Source organism: Culex pipiens, chromosome 2, assembly GCF_016801865.2.
Source record: "Culex pipiens pallens isolate TS chromosome 2, TS_CPP_V2, whole genome shotgun sequence".
In the NCBI taxonomy this organism is placed as follows: domain Eukaryota; kingdom Metazoa; phylum Arthropoda; class Insecta; order Diptera; family Culicidae; genus Culex; species Culex pipiens.
In genome coordinates this window covers 107,478,414-107,500,024 of record NC_068938.1, presented here as the reverse complement: position 1 = coordinate 107,500,024, position 21,611 = coordinate 107,478,414, and positions in this window count along the sequence as shown.

Genomic DNA, 21,611 nt, shown 5'->3' with positions numbered 1-21,611 from the left:
AAAATCGAACAAAGAGATTTTTTCATACGCTTTTCGGTCCTTTTCGGTTGGCAAATAAAAAGTTGTTCAATCCGCATAAAATTTCCGATCTTTTGATACCCAAGCCTCTATAGAATAAATCCCGAAATTACCGAGAGTACTATACTCATGGGTTCATTTTCCAAAAAAGTTCATCTTTCAAAAAAAGTACCGGTACCGAGACTCGAATTCAAGACCTTCAACTTATTGAACCGTGCGGTAGCGGTCATTTGTCCATATATTTTTCGTGAAATCGCGATAACTCGTGATGTTTATAAACAAACCCCTTATGTCTGTATATCAAAATTTTTGTAATTGTCTGCTCTACAACTTTGTAGAACATTGTTACACTCTAAAAAATAACCCTGCAAAGTTAGAAAAAACACAAAATTTTAAAATGAAAAAAATTGTACTAAATGAGATTCGAAAAGTACATTTAATTTCCCATAAAATTACATGTTCCAAAAGTTTTTACAGTCGAGTAACGGAAAATGGGAGAATTTTTAAAACTTTTTTGGTGTCTTTTTCGATGAAAAATACGTTTTTTAGGAATTCTGAGTACGCCATCAAATCGGGCGTCTAATTTTACATAAAAGTCCCTCTGACACCAAATGTCTATCTCATCACCGTTTTAGGCTGCAAATTATTGAAAAACACCTCTTTTTTCGCATGTTCAAAAATGGAAGGGGTCGTACCGCCCCTCCGTCACGAGATATCAAAAAACGGACCTCGGATTCGTGATCAGGGACAAAAGTTACCCCTTAGGACAAAGTTTCACGCAAATCGAAGAGGGGTCGGGGCAACTTTTCCCGATTTCGTGTGAGTTGGAATTACCTATATGCAATCCAAATTATTTTTTTTAATCAGTCAAGGATACTTATATGGAGTTGGGAGATTGGATTTATGGTGATTTGTCAACAAATAACTTTATTTATGTTAATTTTTCGAAAGGTGTACAATTTTTTTTGCACCTTTTTTGATTTTTGTAATAGTATTTGTTATAGCACTTTTTATAGGAATCATCTTTTCATGAGCTTTTTGTAGGAAAATGATCGCCCTGAGTTTCCGAACAAAACGTAGTACTAGGTTTCTGTCAAACTTTTAATTGTTTGCATGATTCATCACAAAATGTGCATAGTGCCCAAGGGGTGCAAATACTTTTTTTTACATACTGTAAATTTATAGCTCCGGTACCAGATTTTGCACCACCCAAGTGCAAACTATGCCTTTTTAGTTTTTAAAATAAAAAATATGAAAAAAAAACAAAAAAGAATCTGAAATAAAAAAAATCAGGAGATTGACTTTGAATTTGAAAGCCATGGTTTTAACATCTGAATGCTATTTTTTTTTTTACAGTAGCTCAGTTGTTTTGTAATCATAAGTTTTCAAATAATCTTAGTGAGTGCATAATTGTCAAAGGGAGCGCGTGGTCATAAAAAATATTCGGAGTGAAAAGTAATTTTTTTTGTGTGTGCCTTTTGTTTCGGAGAAGATTACCCTCTGAAAATGAAGCGTCATCAGTGCATAATTGACAAAGGTAGCGCGTGGTCGAAAAAAAAAATTCGGAGTGAAAAGTGATTTCTTTTGTGATTTTCAAAGCCCTTCCTATATCATCGTTGATCGGAAGGCACGGCGTCGGGTGGATTGTGTTTAAATTTTTCGAATAAGGTTTTATTTTTTTGCCATTTCTATATAATGAACGAAAGACGCACTGACAATTTGGATCGTTGAGTTAATAGTGGAGCAAAATAACTGTGTGTGAGTGATTTTGTGTGTTAACCAGAAAGACCTTCCCATAGCATCGTTGCTCGGAAGGCTCGCCGACGGGTCTGTTATGAAAGTCCTCCCCATAGCGTCGTAGCTCGGGAGGCATCGAAAAGCCAATACCTTATCCTACCAACCCAAAAAAATATTAATCACGTGATGCTTGAAGGAGATGCTGTGGATTCAACGGTCTCAAGCGGTATCAACAAGTATATAGAGAAAAACTATGTGCTTGATGAATCTGCAACTTCAACTATCGGACTAACATTCCTCCCTTTTGTTGAACTGCAGGCTTGTTGGGAGGGCGCCGGTATTGACTAATAAAGTAGGGATCTTCAGAGGTTAAACAGTGAACGGATGGTTGGCTCCCACTGATCATTTTTGATTCATTGTTTAACTTCAGCTGATCTGTCAATAACGGAGTAGCAGCTCATTGGCAGTCAACCATGCTCATGCTCATGCTCATAAGTTTTCAAATAATCTTAGTATTGACGAATAAAAAACCTTTGCGGTACTTTCTTGAAAATTCAACATATAAATAAGATTTTCAACGAAGAAAAAAAACCATTTCAAATTGTTTTGAGTTGATTAAATTTATTTTTCCATTTACATTATGATGTTTTAAGTTAAGTTTGCTCACTGATTGAATAATGAATGAATAATTGAAAGCAATCTTATTACATTGTGAAATTTCACTAACTCTAATAAAACTTGTTGTTTTTAAATTTGTTTTAAAAAGGGTTTACTTTTAAAATATTTTTTAATGGAAAATTTAAAAACAAGCTGTTCTTCCTTGATTTCTTTGATAAGTTTGGAATATTTTGGAATGTATCAATTTGATCACACTCTGAACTAAAATTGTATGTAATGTAACATCCAGTTCACAATTCAGTGTTTTAATTGTTTCCAAAACTGCCCCCCCCCCCCCTATTTTCAATACTATCTCGTGTTTCACCTTCCAACGGATCCTCGACTCCTCACAAAGTCGGAAATCTCCACCCACCGAGCAAACCCTCCGCTCAATTAGCACCCCAAATATTGAATGTGCGGTTCGGTCAGTTTTTGAGTGGCAGCCATATAACAAGGAAATTAGATTGCTGCCTCGGTCGAATCCACCGGAAATCCCACTCTGGGCAATCTGTCTAAGTGGCCCCAACCCGGAGCCCCGCATCCGTCTCGGGTGAGGTGAGAAGGTTCTGCCTTCCGAATTGGCCGCCCAACTTTGCGATGACTGGACAAACTTTCCTGTTCCCTTCTGGAGCGAGGGTGGGATGTTTGATGTTTGTCTAGCTTTATGGATTCACGTATTTAGGAAAATTATAAAGCAAACATTAAATATTTGCCCATCTATCTGATTTGTTGGAGAGAAGTCTCTTCTGGTTCTTCGGGTGGTGAGGAACGACCAAGTGCCTCAATGGATGCGGTGACGGAAGTTAGGATCAGGAGATGGACTACCAGGGCAGGGTTGTTTGCACTGCTCAGGACGACCACGTCGAAGAATGATGATGGTGGGGAGGGAGTCGAGAACTATAGAAGAGGCTATTTGATTAGCAGCAGGAGCAGCAGTGTTCTTCGGATTTCACACTCATCGTTTTAGAAAAGCGGTTTGGTACGAGATAGTGAGAACCAGGAAAGATGGATTACGTGATGGTAAGTAAGCACTTAGTCAATCTGGAGTTTGCTCTTGGGAAATTCGATAGTTGTTCACTGTGCCAAGAACCGGTGATGGGATCATTTGATGATGATAAATCGTTTGTTGAATCTCCGAAGTGAATTGAAGGCAATTTGTTCAATTTTGTATGCCAAATCGTTCTAGCTTAAACTGAAAGATTCAAATTCAATTCAAAAACAAAAACAAAAAACAAAAAACAAAAAACAAAAAACAAAAAACAAAAAACAAAAAACAAAAAACAAAAAACAAAAAACAAAAAACAAAAAACAAAAAACAAAAAACAAAAAACAAAAAACAAAAAACAAAAAACAAAAAACAAAAAACAAAAAACAAAAAACAAAAAACAAAAAACAAAAAACAAAAAACAAAAAACAAAAAACAAAAAAACAAAAAACAAAAAACAAAAAACAAAAAACAAAAAACAAAAAACAAAAAAACAAAAAACAAAAAACAAAAAACAAAAAACAAAAAACAAAAAACAAAAAACAAAAAACAAAAAACAAAAAACAAAAAACAAAAAACAAAAAACAAAAAACAAAAAACAAAAAACAAAAAACAAAAAACAAAAAACAAAACACAAAAAACAAAAAACAAAAAACAAAAAACAAAAAACAAAAAACAAAAAACAAAAAACAAAAAACAAAAAACAAAAAACAAAAAACAAAAAACAAAAAACAAAAAACAAAAAACAAAAAACAAAAAACAAAAAACAAAAAACAAAAAACAAAAAACAAAAAACAAAAAACAAAAAACAAAAAACAAAAAACAAAAAACAAAAAACAAAAAACAAAAAACAAAAAACAAAAAACAAAAAACAAAAAACAAAAAACAAAAAACAAAAAAAAAAAAAACAAAAAACAAAAACATTCCTATAAAAGCTTCATAATTTCATAAATCTCCAACGTCAAGCACATCTTAATTATGCAAAAGTACAAACCGACAAGAATGCAACGCGGAAACTTATCAAAAATGCCATGCAAAATAGAGTGAGCAAAGAAAAACTTTATCACGGCATCCATCACCAACAGCAGCAGTGCCATGCCTCAAGAATTTCAAATGAAGCAGCGGAGTTCTGGTGGTCATGGGAGAAGCGACTCTCGTGGAATCAACTTTAATGTATCTTAATTAGGTGCGCTCAGGGAAAACTTAAACTTTATGCAAATTTGATGTTTACCATGCTAAAAGCATCGCTCTCGCTCTAAGGGTGGGTCCTGTCCAAAGTGGGGGTGGTAATTTTGTCATCATTGTTCTTTGCCAGCTTTTCGATGCATCCTCATTATAGTCAGACAAACTGGTCGGGGGTTTTTTTCCCTTGCATTGCAAATTATCCTAAGGAGAAGATGCTCGTCGCTCGTTTGGGGCGGAAAATTTACGAGTCGATGCATGACTTGGTAGCATAATTGGTTTTCCATGTCGCGGAAGACACTCTAGATTGGGCAATTAATTATTCAAGGTGTTATTTAAGCTTTAGGAGCTTCAGCAAGAATTCATTCTAGTTTCTTGTTTTTTTTTCAGCGGGCTCTTTTCATCATTGTTTGGCTTTTACAAATACCTAATATATAAACAAAACAATTTTTCCTCCCTGCTCAGCTTAGTTTCACTTGACCCCATTAATTGTGTTTCGCTGTTACCACTTGTGAAAGGTCCTTGGCAGCAGCATCCACAGCAATCTAGAGCAAATGTGTGTGTGTGTGTGCACTTGTGCATAATCTATATTTCAACACTGATAAATGAGCAACACGACAAGGACGACGGAGGACATCACAATTGCGACCCTTGTACGGTTGTCCAATCCAGATGCCTTCCCCTCCCCAAGAGTTCCACTTTGGCCTTTGAGGTCCTGGCCCGACCCCGGGCCCGGTCTGGCCCGGCGTGGCAAAATAAATGATCCACGTGAAACCAGTCGTCGTCGTTGAATCTCAGAACATCCTGAAAATACACATTTGTATACCCGTCCTGGATGCGCCTCGGACGGAACCAATTGAATTGGTATGCTGGGCATATCTGGGTGAGTTTGTGTGTGTGAGTGTGTTGGTGAGGAAAATGCCATTAGATGATGTTCTGCATTCAGCCCATGATGCCGGGAGGAGCAATGTCGAGGTCGGAGGTTCATGCATTAGATACTGTGAAGAAGCGAATTACAAACGAAACATGTGAAACATATCATCTCAACATGTCCCCTGCTTCAAAAGTTTGTGCCATACATTCAAGAAAGCTCTATGCTGGAAAAAACCCTTGAGGCTTAAATTTCTGTTTTTAACATTGAAAATTGAAATTGATAAAATTAATTGGTCAGTTACACTTTGGTTACATTTTTTCAAAAATAATTTAACCAACAAATATATAAAACAACGAACATTCGAGGGTTAAGAAGCTAAAAGCTTAGGCATAGACATAAAGCACACGTTTCAGTCTGGGTGGAATGTTTTCTATGCAACTGTTGCATCTGCTGCCAGTGGCCATTAGTTCCGTTACAAAGAGGAAATTGGCGATTATACAAATTAACTGCATTCGTCCGGCAGAACTATTCTGCATTGATACAATTGAATGTTTTCCTTTCAAGCGTAAAATTTTTATATTGTAAACTACTTTTTCAAAGAAATTAAAAAGATGATTTTTCATAAAATTCATGAAAATTTCAAATTTGATAGTCACGAGATTCATGCACGATCCCTATCTTGATTAGACATTTCTGATCGATTCGGTGTCTTCGACAAAGTTGTTATGATTAGGGTAGGAGAAGGTGGGGCAAGACGACCATATGGGGCAAGAGGAACAATCGCTCGTAAGGCCGTAATTTTTACAATTTTGATTATTTCCAGTATGAGGAATTGTTGCTAGCAATGCAATTTAGTGATTCTACTACCACATAACCGCCAAAACGACGTAAACGCCACGGGGAGTAGGATTCAATCAAGTTTTTTTTCAAAACCTTTGTTTTCTTATAATATTTGGAAAGTACAAAATAAGGCTTAGGGTTCGTTTTAAGGCTCATTTTATCAAAATGCTTTTTTTCCTAGATCAGTAGTGTCCTTACCAATGACTTGAACGTATTATAAAGTATGATTTATGTTTTGGTTATTTTTGTAGAGAGCTTTTAAAAAATCTTGTTTAGGTGGGGCAAGTGTACCATATGGATCTTTAGTATGGAAAAAATACGAATTGCTGCAGCAACATATTTTATTGTGAAAAAAATACATAAAAGTTCTTTGAAAACTGATAAACAATTGTTTAAAAAATTGTCCATGCACGGTATAATAATATGATGAAAATTTACTATTTATCATCTAAGTAATATGTTTTTTTCTTAAAAACGGTCAAATTTATAGTAAAATATTATTTTTTAATCTAAAAATGAAAGAAACGTTTAAAATACATCCTAATCTAATGTATCTAAGTGATAATAGTTCAATTGTTAGTAAATTAGCATGTTTTTTCATGCATTGTTCCTCTTGCCCCAACGGGTTGTTCGTCTTGCCCCACTAGTTGAGTAGAACGTACGAAAAATCAAAAAAAAAATTAATCATTTTTTTACATTAAAGAACAGAATTTAAAAAAAAAACTTGTTCTATCAAAGTCTCAGTCAAGACCTGGAATAAGATGATTCTAAAAAATCCGACAGATTTTTTAACGTTTTTAATGGGTTATAACGAGCATTTCCTTAGCTTGTTACACTTGCCCCACATTCCCCTAGTTCTCTACCAACTCACACGAAATCGGGAAAAGTTGCCCCGACCCCTTTTCGATTTGCCTGAAACGGTGATGAGATAGAAATTTGGTGTCAAAGGGACTTTTATGTAAAATTAGACGCCCGATTTGATGGCGTACTCAGAATTCCGAAAAAACGTATTTTTCATCGAAAAAGACACTAAAAAAGTTTTAAAAATTCTCCCATTTTCCGTTACTCGACTGTAAAATTATGGAACATGTCATTTTATGGGAAATTTAATGTACTTTTCGAATCTACATTGACCCAGAAGGGTCATTTTTTAATTTAAAACAAAATTTTTCATTTTAAAATTTTGTATTTTTTCTAACTTTGCAGGATTATTTTTTAGAGTATAACAGTGTTCTACAAAATTGTAGAGCAGACAATTACAAAAATTTTGATATAAAGACATAAGGGGTTTTGCTGATAAACATCATGAGTTATCGCGATTTTACGAAAAAAAGTTTTGAAAAAGTTGGTCGTCATCGATCATGGCCGTTCATGGTCACCCGCGACAGACACGGACGACGAAACAAATAGAAACGCAAAAAGTAACTCTTTCAAAACTTTTTGTCGTAAAATCGCGATAACTCGTGATATTTGTAAGCAAACCCCTTATGTCTATCTATAATTTTTTTTGTAATTTTCTGCTCAACAACTTTGTAGAACATTGTTACACTCTAAAAAATAACCCTGCAAAGTTAGAAAAAAACACGAAATTTTAAAATGAAAATTATTGTTCTAAATCAAAAATGACCCTTCTGGGTCAATGTAGATTCGAAAAGTACATTAAATTTCCCATAAAATGACATATTCCAAAAAAATTTATAGTCGAGTAACGGAAAATGGGAGGATTTTTAAAACTTTTTTTGTGTTTTTTTCGATGAAAAATACGTTTTTTCGGAATTCTGAGTACGCCATCAAATCGGGCGTCTAATTTTACATAAAAGTCCCTTTGACACCAAACTTCTATCTCATCACCGTTTCAGGCTGCAAATTATTGAAAAACACCTCTTTTTTCGCATGTTCAAAAATGGAAGGGGTCGTACTGCCCCTCCGTCACGAGATATCAAAAAACGGACCTCGGATACGTGATCAGGGACAAAATTTGCCCCTTAGGATAAAGTTTCATGCAAATCGAAGAGGGGTCGGGGCAACTGCTGTGTGAGTTGGCGGAGAATTACCCATATATATTTTTTAAATCGCTTCTTTTAAATCGCATCGGTATACGAGAGGATACAGAGCATGATTTGGTAGTAAAATGGCACTGTGAACGGACGGAGAGGATACATCCCGAAATTACCGAGAGTACTTTACTCGTGGGTTCATTTGCCGAAAAATTCACCCTCAAAAAAAGTGTCGTTACCGAGACTCGAACCCGAGACCTTCGGAATATTAAACTGCGCCTTTGCCGTATCGGCCACCACGGTTCGTCGGTTAGGCAGCGGTCATTTTTCGGTTTAAGCCACTCAATGGGATGAACTGTTTCAATGAACGAATAAACACGATTTGTTTTTATTGTAAGCGCGAGAGGTCCTTACTTTCGCCAAAACGAACTTTCCTTTCGTTTTTTTACAGAAGGACTATCCGCATGGAGTTTAACTTTGGGTGTGGGATATCAACATAATAAAGGGTCCTCACAATTATTTCTGAAATTTTCAGGGGTTATTTGAACATATGTAACCAGCATCTGGCCCAAATATAAGCACTTTAGGGAACCGGCAAGTGGGACAAATCGGGACACCAAGTTCGAAGGTTCAAACACGTCAAAATCTTAAAAAGGCTGAATTTAAGGGATAATTCAATTAAATTTAAAAAATCAAGAATCCCAATTGGTTAAGGCTGAAGGATTTTAATGAACAAGTGTTTTATCCAGAAATCAACTATATTCGATCTGGAGCTTGTAGTGGAAATCTGGTATCTTAAGCTAAGACCTTTTTATAACAGAAACATGCATAAGAGCAATTCTCTACCAAAACCGGAAATGGATTTTATTTGTATTTTTTTTATTTGGCTCAAACTTTGTGGGGGCCTTCCCTATGACCAAATAAACTATTTTGTGTGATTGGGTTATCCATACAAGTCTCCATACAATTTTGGCTGCTGTCCATACAAAAATGGTATGTAAATATTCAAACAGCTGTAACTTTTGAGTGAATTTTGTGATCAAAAATGTAGGTATTGTTGAGGACTTTTGAGAAAAAAAATAGGTACACGGAAAAAGAAATTGCAGATTTTTTTATCAACTTTTTTTTTCACTAAAACTCAATTTCCCAAAAAACGTATTTTTTTTATTTTATAGATTTTTTGATATGTTTTAGGGGACAAAAATCCGCAACTTTTGCATCCGCAAAATCTGCCGCCGAGTTATGAATTTTTGAAAAAATAGTGGTTTTTGGAAAAAATCGAAGTTTCATGCAAAAACAAGTTTGACATTATTTTTTAATGCAAATTTGAATTTGCAATCGAAAAGTACCTTAGAGATTTTTTGATAAAGGGCTCCGTTTTCAAGATATAGCCACCGAAAGTATGATTTTAGCGAAATATTTGCAGTTTTTCAATTTTTAAAAATAGTGATTATGAGTGACCGTTTCTAAAACTATTTTTTTTTAAAGGTTCAGAAAATTTGCTATAAAATTGTCTAAGAGACATTGAAGATTGGACCTCGGGTTGCTGAGATAGAGCCGCTTTAAGAAAAAGAAACACGAAAACTGAAGTTTTCTTAATCTCACTAAAACAACCCACCATTTTCTAATGACGATATCTCAGCAAATAATTGTCCAATTTTCTATGAAAAATGTGTGAAATTTTCCGATCTTTTCGAAAAAAATATTTTGAAATTTTTAAAATCAAGACTAGCATTTTAAATGGGCGTAATATTCAATGTTTGGCCCTTTTAAAATGTTAGTCTTGTTTAAAAAAATTCAAAATATTTTTTTCGAAAAGATCGAAAAATTTCACGAATGTTTTATATATTAATATTGATAATCGGACCATTGTTGCTGAGATATCGTCATTAGAAAATTGTGGGTTATTTTGGTGAGATTTAGAAAACTTCAATTTTCGTGTTTCTTTTTCTTAAAACGGCTCTATCTCAGCAACCCGAGGTCCAATCTTTAATGTCTCTTAGACAATTTTATAGCAAATTTTCTGAACTTCTAAAAAAAATATTTTTAGAAATGGTCACTAGGATCACTATTTTTAAAAATTTAAAAACTGCAAATATTTCGCTAAAATCAAACTTTCGGTGGCTATATCTTGAAAACGGAGCCCTTTATCAAAAAATCTTAAAAGTATTTTTCGATTGCAAATTGCAAAATTGGCATTAAAAAATAACGTCAAACTTGTTTTTGCATGAAAAATCACTGTTTTTTGAAAAATTCATAACTCGGCGGCAGATTTTTTGACCATGTTTTTCTATGGCTCAAAAGTTGCGGTTTTTTGTCCCCAAAACATATCAAAAAATCTCGAAAATCAAAAAATACGTATTTTGGGAAATTGAGCTTTAGTAAAAAAAAGTTGATAAAAAAATCTGCAATTTTTTTTCCGTGTACCTATTTTTTCTTAAAAGTCCTCAACAATACCTACAACTTTGCCGAAGACACCAAATTGATAACAAAATTCACTCAAAAGTTACAGCTGTTTGAATATTTACATACCATTTTTGTATGGACAGCAGCCAAAATTGTATGGAGACTTGTATGGGTGAACCAATGACGCAAAATGGTTATTTGGTCATAGGGAAGGCCCCCACAAAGTTTAAGTCAAATCAAAAAATACAAAAAAATAAAAATGGTCGAAATCGGCCGATTTCGTAAAGAGTTGCTCATAAACATGTTTATTTTTATCAATTTAAACTTAAACAAATGTAAAAGTACCGTCCATCAAAATCGAAGAGGGGGAGGGAACTACTGGATAAAACGTCGGAGAATGACACAATTCTTAAATTGAATGAAATCTGCATTGTTTACAAAAAACGTTTATATTGCAAAAAAATGTTGGAAAGGAGTTATTTCTTTTTAGTCTGAACAAATCAAATATTATTGATTATTTACCAAGGTGCAGTCCACATTAAATCGACAAATATGTAATGACTTTATTATTCAGGAGATGTAATCTATTTGGGAAATCATTTGATGTCAATTATTGAGGTAATTGAACACGTTGTCAACAAAGAAACATTTCATTCCCTTAATCAAAACCAAAAATCGGATTCCGTCATTGATATGACTCATAAATATTTAAGCTCACATCACCACACATCCTGTGGAGTATTTTTTTGCCCGGAATTTCCAATTCGCTTTCCCAGACACGCTCCATCACGATCAGCCACGGCCAGCAGGCAACTTTTATTCACATAATCAAAATGCATTCCCATTGATTGCGTGTGAGTGTGTGTGATTGTTCGCAACTGACAACACTAACGACTCTTTCTCTCCGCGTGTGTGTGCGGGTGTGCACTTGGGAAAAGTGCACGAAAATACATTTAAATTACCATAACAATAATATTATACGGGTAATTTAATTCACTTGACATTTCCATGCATCGCAGATTTTCCGCAACCGCTCACGTGTGTGAGTCAGTCACGTGTTTGTTTGTGTCTGTCTGTCATTGTCGTGCGCAAGAAGCAATGGAGGGTTTGTGCAGTGAATTGCAAATCTCAACCGGACGGAAGTGCACTCGGCCCGGCAAGCAACCCGGATGTGGACAGAGAATAAAAACAATTACTGCAATCACGCTCTTGATGGTTTGACAGAGGTGTCACCCTTGCTGATGAAATAATTGTAAAAATAATTACAATGACAGGTTAAAACAAGATTGAACAATTTTATATAAATAGAAAAGGTAACTTCACAATGTGTAATTCAATTCAATTCACTTAAGTTTTTTTCCCATTAACCCATGAAGAGTTTTGGGGCTGGATTAAAAAGCGGATTCAGTGACAATTTATTGCTTAAGTTAATGTTAACATGTTATGGTTAATGTTAACATTCCATAGGTCGCCTCCCTTAGGGATAGTGATAAAGTCCAGCTTGTGATTATATACTACACAGAAAAAAATGATGATAATATTTATCAGGAAATGGTGACAGATTTTGTGGCAAAAAATATGTAATATTACATCAGGAATTGGTGCATTTTCATCATTTTCTGATGAATATTCATCCGGTTCACATTTTACACATTTTTTGAGTAATATTCAACTTTTTTTCTGTGTACCTTTACTGACCAATTGAATCCGGAAGGGAAACAACCATCAGTTGTATTGGTCTGAGTCGGGATTTGACTCCGATCTACTACTTACGACTACGAGGCGGAATCGTTATCAGGCTACGTGGCTCGGCCTGAAAATTAAATTCACGGGAAAGCATAAACCAGTAGGTCCCCAAATTCATGAGCTTTTTTCCTTTAATTAATTGATACTATGTAGGACAAATGTGTAAAATTTTAACCATGTTTTGCAATTCTACAGAAACTTTTCCTGTCATTTTATTGCGACAAAATGCTTTACACAGCTAAAAAGTGCATTTTTTTATGGTGCCAGTCCTCACTAAGGTGCTGGGTTTGAATACCGTCGGTTGCAACTTTTTTTGTGTTAACGAAAATTGTTCATGCAGTGTGTAATATTAAGTGTCTTTTTTGACGAAGGTGATGTGCAAGCGATTTCACTATCGGATTTTTTGCTGTGTACTTATCATTACAGTGAAACCTCTTTTTACGCGGTTTTTCTAATTTGTCTATTTCTCTAGGGACCATCCATAAACCACGTGGACACTTTTTTGGAAATCTGTTTTGTATGGACAATTGTCCATACAAAAAAAATTTTTTTTTGTATGGATCGTGGACAATCGCCATACACACCCCCCCCCCCCCCCTAAAGTGTCCACGTGGTTTATGGATGGAAATGGAAAAACGCTTTTTGAAGCTTGCAAAAATATTGTATGGTTAAAGAGAAATCTACGAAACAAAAAGCGTCGCGCCACCGTGAAAAAAAGTGGTTTCTCTTTACCAGACATAGCAGTGCTGAAAAAATCATTATAGTACACATTTCAGTTCAACTTTTCAGCATTTGTATCGAAAGTAACACTTCTCGATACTGTTTTGGTTTTTGCAATCACTAAACAGAGCCTCGTCATTGTGCAATCTTGTTACCAAAATTTTGATTAAAGATGGGATTCGTTTATTCGAATGGAAATGCCGTCAAATCAGCGAATTTTAGTTCGCTAATTAGAACGACTGACAGCTATCAAAAGGTGGCATTCATCCGCAAAGAAAACTGTCTAGCCCATATAAATCGGTGCATACGGAAGCAGTTATTTGATGGTCGTTTACGATTTGGCTACATCCATAAAGTACGTCACGCTAAAATCAGCCAAAATTTACCACTCCTCCCCCCCCCCTTTGTCACGCTTTCCCTATACTTATAACACACAATGTCACACTTTCTCAGACCACCTCCCCCCCTAGAGTGTGACATACTTTATGGATGACGCCTTTATAGATTTATAGAGAATGTTACTTTTCAAGTGAGAGTGTTATCTGCTGATTTGACGTTTTACGGATTTCCCCACTATATATTTAACAAAATTGTCTGACTGTGTCTCAATTGTACCGAGGCTTAACAGTCGATTCGTAGAAACTCTAAAATGTGTGAGGCAATACTAAAATGATAACGTTTATATAAATCGCAGCTAACGAAATGTGTGAATGCATGAATGCTGCAAATATTGTTGAGTTGGGTATTCCCTAAACGTACATAAGTCCTTTTGAGTATAAAAGCGTAATTTTTAATCTTTCACAATTAGTTATACTTAGTCCATCGAATTCAAACGTAGTTCACAGTACAATGTTGAAAGTATTCTTTTTAACATTACTACTAATATCAGCAACCCTGTCATCGGTTCCAACCGGCTGTGTGACGATTCGAAATGCTTACACACAGGACTATTTAAAGGCTGGCAAAACTTTCGACAGTGACCGCAGATACGTGGACGGAAGCTACAAGCAAAACTGGAATATTCAAAAAGATGGACATCACTACACAATAAGGAATCTGCATGTCAACGAAGAAATGTACGCATCGGGACGGTTGTTCGATCTTGAACGTCGAGTGGTTTACACCTGGGTTAGGGAGAATTCCGTTATCGAGGGCAAATGGGACATCATTGAGGACAACAAAAAATTTCTGATACGCAATGTTCATTACGACGAGCTGCTGTATGCCGGTATAAGCATATATGACGGATGGATTTTCACGTGGAGACATAAAAGTCCAAGGATAACCAGCCAGTTTTTGTGGATCATCGAATCTTGTTGAAAGAAGTGACGAAGAAATCCATTAACGAAATACTGATCAGTCAAAAACTTGCAATAATGCAGTAGAAGTTACTCTCATTCAATAAAAAGTAAATAAATAAATAAATGATTTTGATTTCATTTCATCATTGTGAGTGTAAGTGTAAGTGTAATTGTAAGTGTACCGTCAGTGGGGGTGACTATGGGTCAAAAAACGATACACCTCTCGTAATTTCTTATTAACAAAAACAATTTAAATAACATCGAAAATCTTTCAACGTAGATTTGTTCTCAGATAATTTACTAACATTTTTTCAAAATATGGTGGATTTTAATGAACACTACCTTAAATGTCAGTAGTTTGAAAATTGACCCACTACAATTTTATACAATATTGCACAGTGTTCGTGATGGCTAAATTAAGTGGAATAAATTTATAACTCTTTTATTTGACGTCCTAGCCAAATTGTGTCTTCGAAAGAGTTGTACTTGATAAAGGCTACCTTTTAAAGTTATTGACATACAGAGTGACGACCTTCCAGGGTGGCAACCAGGGGCGCCAACTCTGGGGGGGCACGGTACTTTTTGCCCCCCTTAAAATTGGGCAGGGGGGGGCAGCCCATACATTGTGCCCCCCCCAGAAATTTTAGAAGAAAAATATTCTTATTTTAAATATTACAAAAAAAATCACAGAAATAATTGAAAATAATATTTAAAACTGAATTGGAATTGGATAGAATTCTTTAAGCGAATCTGTAAAATAGCTCAAAAATATTTTTTTTTAAATCGACAACGTTTCATCTATACTACTGCGCTCTCTTATGCTAACTAGGTAGGAAAACCAGCAAGCTTAGTATACAAGAGCAAACTTACGCAAACTCTTGTCAAAACAATCATCAAGTTTTCAGACGCAACATTCTGCGATTTGCCATTGTAGATCACGATTTAGCGAAAATGAACTGAAACACTTTTCAAAATGGTCATTTGATGACAGCTTTACATTTAAAAAAATGCTGATAAATTCGATATTTTTTTGAGTAATCTTAGGTATTTTTTTTCTTGATTTCTTTTTAAAAAATTGCAAATTTTTTGTCGTATCAAGTTGTCATAATGCTTTTTTTGATTTTATTAAAAACCGTTTGTGTATCTTTTTGGTTATTCTTAAATTCTGAGATTCTGAAATTCTTAAATTCTTAAATTCTTAAATTCTTAAATTCTTAAATTCTTAAATTCTTAAATTCTTAAATTCTTAAATTCTTAAATTCTTAAATTCTTAAATTCTTAAATTCTTAAATTCTTAAATTCTTAAATTCTTAAATTCTTAAATTCTTAAATTCTTAAATTCTTAAATTCTTAAATTCTTAAATTCTTAAATTCTTAAATTCTTAAATTCTTAAATTCTTAAATTCTTAAATTCTTAAATTCTTAAATTCTTAAATTCTTAAATTCTTAAATTCTTAAATTCTTAAATTCTTAAATTCTTAAATTCTTAAATTCTTAAATTCTTAAATTCTTAAATTCTTAAATTCTTAAATTCTTAAATTCTTAAATTCTTAAATTCTTAAATTCTTAAATTCTTAAATTCTTAAATTCTTAAATTCTTAAATTCTTAAATTCTTAAATTCTTAAATTCTTAAATTCTTAAATTCTTAAATTCTTAAATTCTTAAATTCTTAAATTCTTAAATTCTTAAATTCTTAAATTCTTAAATTCTTAAATTCTTAAATTCTTAAATTCTTAAATTCTTAAATTCTTAAATTCTTAAATTCTTAAATTCTTAAATTCTTAAATTCTTAAATTCTTAAATTCTTAAATTCTTAAATTCTTAAATTCTTAAATTCTTAAATTCTTAAATTCTTAAATTCTTAAATTCTTAAATTCTTAAATTCTTAAATTCTTAAATTCTTAAATTCTTAAATTCTTAAATTCTTAAATTCTTAAATTCTTAAATTCTTAAATTCTTAAATTCTTAAATTCTTAAATTCTTAAATTCTTAAATTCTTAAATTCTTAAATTCTTAAATTCTTAAATTCTTAAATTCTTAAATTCTTAAATTCTTAAATTCTTAAATTCTTAAATTCTTAAATTCTTAAATTCTTAAATTCTTAAATTCTTAAATTCTTAAATTCTTAAATTCTTAAATTCTTAAATTCTTAAATTCTTAAATTCTTAAATTCTTAAATTCTTAAATTCTTAAATTCTTAAATTCTTAAATTCTTAAATTCTTAAATTCTTAAATTCTTAAATTCTTAAATTCTTAAATTCTTAAATTCTTAAATTCTTAAATTCTTAAATTCTTAAATTCTTAAATTCTTAAATTCTTAAATTCTTAAATTCTTAAATTCTTAAATTCTTAAATTCTTAAATTCTTAAATTCTTAAATTCTTAAATTCTTAAATTCTTAAATTCTTAAATTCTTAAATTCTTAAATTCTTAAATTCTTAAATTCTTAAATTCTTAAATTCTTAAATTCTTAAATTCTTAAATTCTTAAATTCTTAAATTCTTAAATTCTTAAATTCTTAAATTCTTAAATTCTTAAATTCTTAAATTCTTAAATTCTTAAATTCTTAAATTCTTAAATTCTTAAATTCTTAAATTCTTAAATTCTTAAATTCTTAAATTCTTAAATTCTTAAATTCTTAAATTCTTAAATTCTTAAATTCTTAAATTCTTAAATTCTTAAATTCTTAAATTCTTAAATTCTTAAATTCTTAAATTCTTAAATTCTTAAATTCTTAAATTCTTAAATTCTTAAATTCTTAAATTCTTAAATTCTTAAATTCTTAAATTCTTAAATTCTTAAATTCTTAAATTCTTAAATTCTTAAATTCTTAAATTCTTAAATTCTTAAATTCTTAAATTCTTAAATTCTTAAATTCTTAAATTCTTAAATTCTTAAATTCTTAAATTCTTAAATTCTTAAATTCTTAAATTCTTAAATTCTTAAATTCTTAAATTCTTAAATTCTTAAATTCTTAAATTCTTAAATTCTTAAATTCTTAAATTCTTAAATTCTTAAATTCTTAAATTCTTAAATTCTTAAATTCTTAAATTCTTAAATTCTTAAATTCTTAAATTCTTAAATTCTTAAATTCTTAAATTCTTAAATTCTTAAATTCTTAAATTCTTAAATTCTTAAATTCTTAAATTCTTAAATTCTTAAATTCTTAAATTCTTAAATTCTTAAATTCTTAAATTCTTAAATTCTTAAATTCTTAAATTCTTAAATTCTTAAATTCTTAAATTCTTAAATTCTTAAATTCTTAAATTCTTAAATTCTTAAATTCTTAAATTCTTAAATTCTTAAATTCTTAAATTCTTAAATTCTTAAATTCTTAAATTCTTAAATTCTTAAATTCTTAAATTCTTAAATTCTTAAATTCTTAAATTCTTAAATTCTTAAATTCTTAAATTCTTAAATTCTTAAATTCTTAAATTCTTAAATTCTTAAATTCTTAAATTCTTAAATTCTTAAATTCTTAAATTCTTAAATTCTTAAATTCTTAAATTCTTAAATTCTTAAATTCTTAAATTCTTAAATTCTTAAATTCTTAAATTCTTAAATTCTTAAATTCTTAAATTCTTAAATTCTTAAATTCTTAAATTCTTAAATTCTTAAATTCTTAAATTCTTAAATTCTTAAATTCTTAAATTCTTAAATTCTTAAATTCTTAAATTCTTAAATTCTTAAATTCTTAAATTCTTAAATTCTTAAATTCTTAAATTCTTAAATTCTTAAATTCTTAAATTCTTAAATTCTTAAATTCTTAAATTCTTAAATTCTTAAATTCTTAAATTCTTAAATTCTTAAATTCTTAAATTCTTAAATTCTTAAATTCTTAAATTCTTAAATTCTTAAATTCTTAAATTCTTAAATTCTTAAATTCTTAAATTCTTAAATTCTTAAATTCTTAAATTCTTAAATTCTTAAATTCTTAAATTCTTAAATTCTTAAATTCTTAAATTCTTAAATTCTTAAATTCTTAAATTCTTAAATTCTTAAATTCTTAAATTCTTAAATTCTTAAATTCTTAAATTCTTAAATTCTTAAATTCTTAAATTCTTAAATTCTTAAATTCTTAAATTCTTAAATTCTTAAATTCTTAAATTCTTAAATTCTTAAATTCTTAAATTCTTAAATTCTTAAATTCTTAAATTCTTAAATTCTTAAATTCTTAAATTCTTAAATTCTTAAATTCTTAAATTCTTAAATTCTTAAATTCTTAAATTCTTAAATTCTTAAATTCTTAAATTCTTAAATTCTTAAATTCTTAAATTCTTAAATTCTTAAATTCTTAAATTCTTAAATTCTTAAATTCTTAAATTCTTAAATTCTTAAATTCTTAAATTCTTAAATTCTTAAATTCTTAAATTCTTAAATTCTTAAATTCTTAAATTCTTAAATTCTTAAATTCTTAAATTCTTAAATTCTTAAATTCTTAAATTCTTAAATTCTTAAATTCTTAAATTCTTAAATTCTTAAATTCTTAAATTCTTAAATTCTTAAATTCTTAAATTCTTAAATTCTTAAATTCTTAAATTCTTAAATTCTTAAATTCTTAAATTCTTAAATTCTTAAATTCTTAAATTCTTAAATTCTTAAATTCTTAAATTCTTAAATTCTTAAATTCTTAAATTCTTAAATTCTTAAATTCTTAAATTCTTAAATTCTTAAATTCTTAAATTCTTAAATTCTTAAATTCTTAAATTCTTAAATTCTTAAATTCTTAAATTCTTAAATTCTTAAATTCTTAAATTCTTAAATTCTTAAATTCTTAAATTCTTAAATTCTTAAATTCTTAAATTCTTAAATTCTTAAATTCTTAAATTCTTAAATTCTTAAATTCTTAAATTCTTAAATTCTTAAATTCTTAAATTCTTAAATTCTTAAATTCTTAAATTCTTAAATTCTTAAATTCTTAAATTCTTAAATTCTTAAATTCTTAAATTCTTAAATTCTTAAATTCTTAAATTCTTAAATTCTTAAATTCTTAAATTCTTAAATTCTTAAATTCTTAAATTCTTAAATTCTTAAATTCTTAAATTCTTAAATTCTTAAATTCTTAAATTCTTAAATTCTTAAATTCTTAAATTCTTAAATTCTTAAATTCTTAAATTCTTAAATTCTTAAATTCTTAAATTCTTAAATTCTTAAATTCTTAAATTCTTAAATTCTTAAATTCTTAAATTCTTAAATTCTTAAATTCTTAAATTCTTAAATTCTTAAATTCTTAAATTCTTAAATTCTTAAATTCTTAAATTCTTAAATTCTTAAATTCTTAAATTCTTAAATTCTTAAATTCTTAAATTCTTAAATTCTTAAATTCTTAAATTCTTAAATTCTTAAATTCTTAAATTCTTAAATTCTTAAATTCTTAAATTCTTAAATTCTTAAATTCTTAAATTCTTAAATTCTTAAATTCTTAAATTCTTAAATTCTTAAATTCTTAAATTCTTAAATTCTTAAATTCTTAAATTCTTAAATTCTTAAATTCTTAAATTCTTAAATTCTTAAATTCTTAAATTCTTAAATTCTTAAATTCTTAAATTCTTAAATTCTTAAATTCTTAAATTCTTAAATTCTTAAATTCTTAAATTCTTAAATTCTTAAATTCTTAAATTCTTAAATTCTTAAATTCTTAAATTCTTAAATTCTTAAATTCTTAAATTCTTAAATTCTTAAATTCTTAAATTCTTAAATTCTTAAATTCTTAAATTCTTAAATTCTTAAATTCTTAAATTCTTAAATTCTTAAATTCTTAAATTCTTAAATTCTTAAATTCTTAAATTCTTAAATTCTTAAATTCTTAAATTCTTAAATTCTTAAATTCTTAAATTCTTAAATTCTTAAATTCTTAAATTCTTAAATTCTTAAATTCTTAAATTCTTAAATTCTTAAATTCTTAAATTCTTAAATTCTTAAATTCTTAAATTCTTAAATTCTTAAATTCTTAAATTCTTAAATTCTTAAATTCTTAAATTCTTAAATTCTTAAATTCTTAAATTCTTAAATTCTTAAATTCTTAAATTCTTAAATTCTTAAATTCTTAAATTCTTAAATTCTTAAATTCTTAAATTCTTAAATTCTTAAATTCTTAAATTCTTAAATTCTTAAATTCTTAAATTCTTAAATTCTTAAATTCTTAAATTCTTAAATTCTTAAATTCTTAAATTCTTAAATTCTTAAATTCTTAAATTCTTAAATTCTTAAATTCTTAAATTCTTAAATTCTTAAATTCTTAAATTCTTAAATTCTTAAATTCTTAAATTCTTAAATTCTTAAATTCTTAAATTCTTAAATTCTTAAATTCTTAAATTCTTAAATTCTTAAATTCTTAAATTCTTAAATTCTTAAATTCTTAAATTCTTAAATTCTTAAATTCTTAAATTCTTAAATTCTTAAATTCTTAAATTCTTAAATTCTTAAATTCTTAAATTCTTAAATTCTTAAATTCTTAAATTCTTAAATTCTTAAATTCTTAAATTCTTAAATTCTTAAATTCTTAAATTCTTAAATTCTTAAATTCTTAAATTCTTAAATTCTTAAATTCTTAAATTCTTAAATTCTTAAATTCTTAAATTCTTAAATTCTTAAATTCTTAAATTCTTAAATTCTTAAATTCTTAAATTCTTAAATTCTTAAATTCTTAAATTCTTAAATTCTTAAATTCTTAAATTCTTAAATTCTTAAATTCTTAAATTCTTAAATTCTTAAATTCTTAAATTCTTAAATTCTTAAATTCTTAAATTCTTAAATTCTTAAATTCTTAAATTCTTAAATTCTTAAATTCTTAAATTCTTAAATTCTTAAATTCTTAAATTCTTAAATTCTTAAATTCTTAAATTCTTAAATTCTTAAATTCTTAAATTCTTAAATTCTTAAATTCTTAAATTCTTAAATTCTTAAATTCTTAAATTCTTAAATTCTTAAATTCTTAAATTCTTAAATTCTTAAATTCTTAAATTCTTAAATTCTTAAATTCTTAAATTCTTAAATTCTTAAATTCTTAAATTCTTAAATTCTTAAATTCTTAAATTCTTAAATTCTTAAATTCTTAAATTCTTAAATTCTTAAATTCTTAAATTCTTAAATTCTTAAATTCTTAAATTCTTAAATTCTTAAATTCTTAAATTCTTAAATTCTTAAAT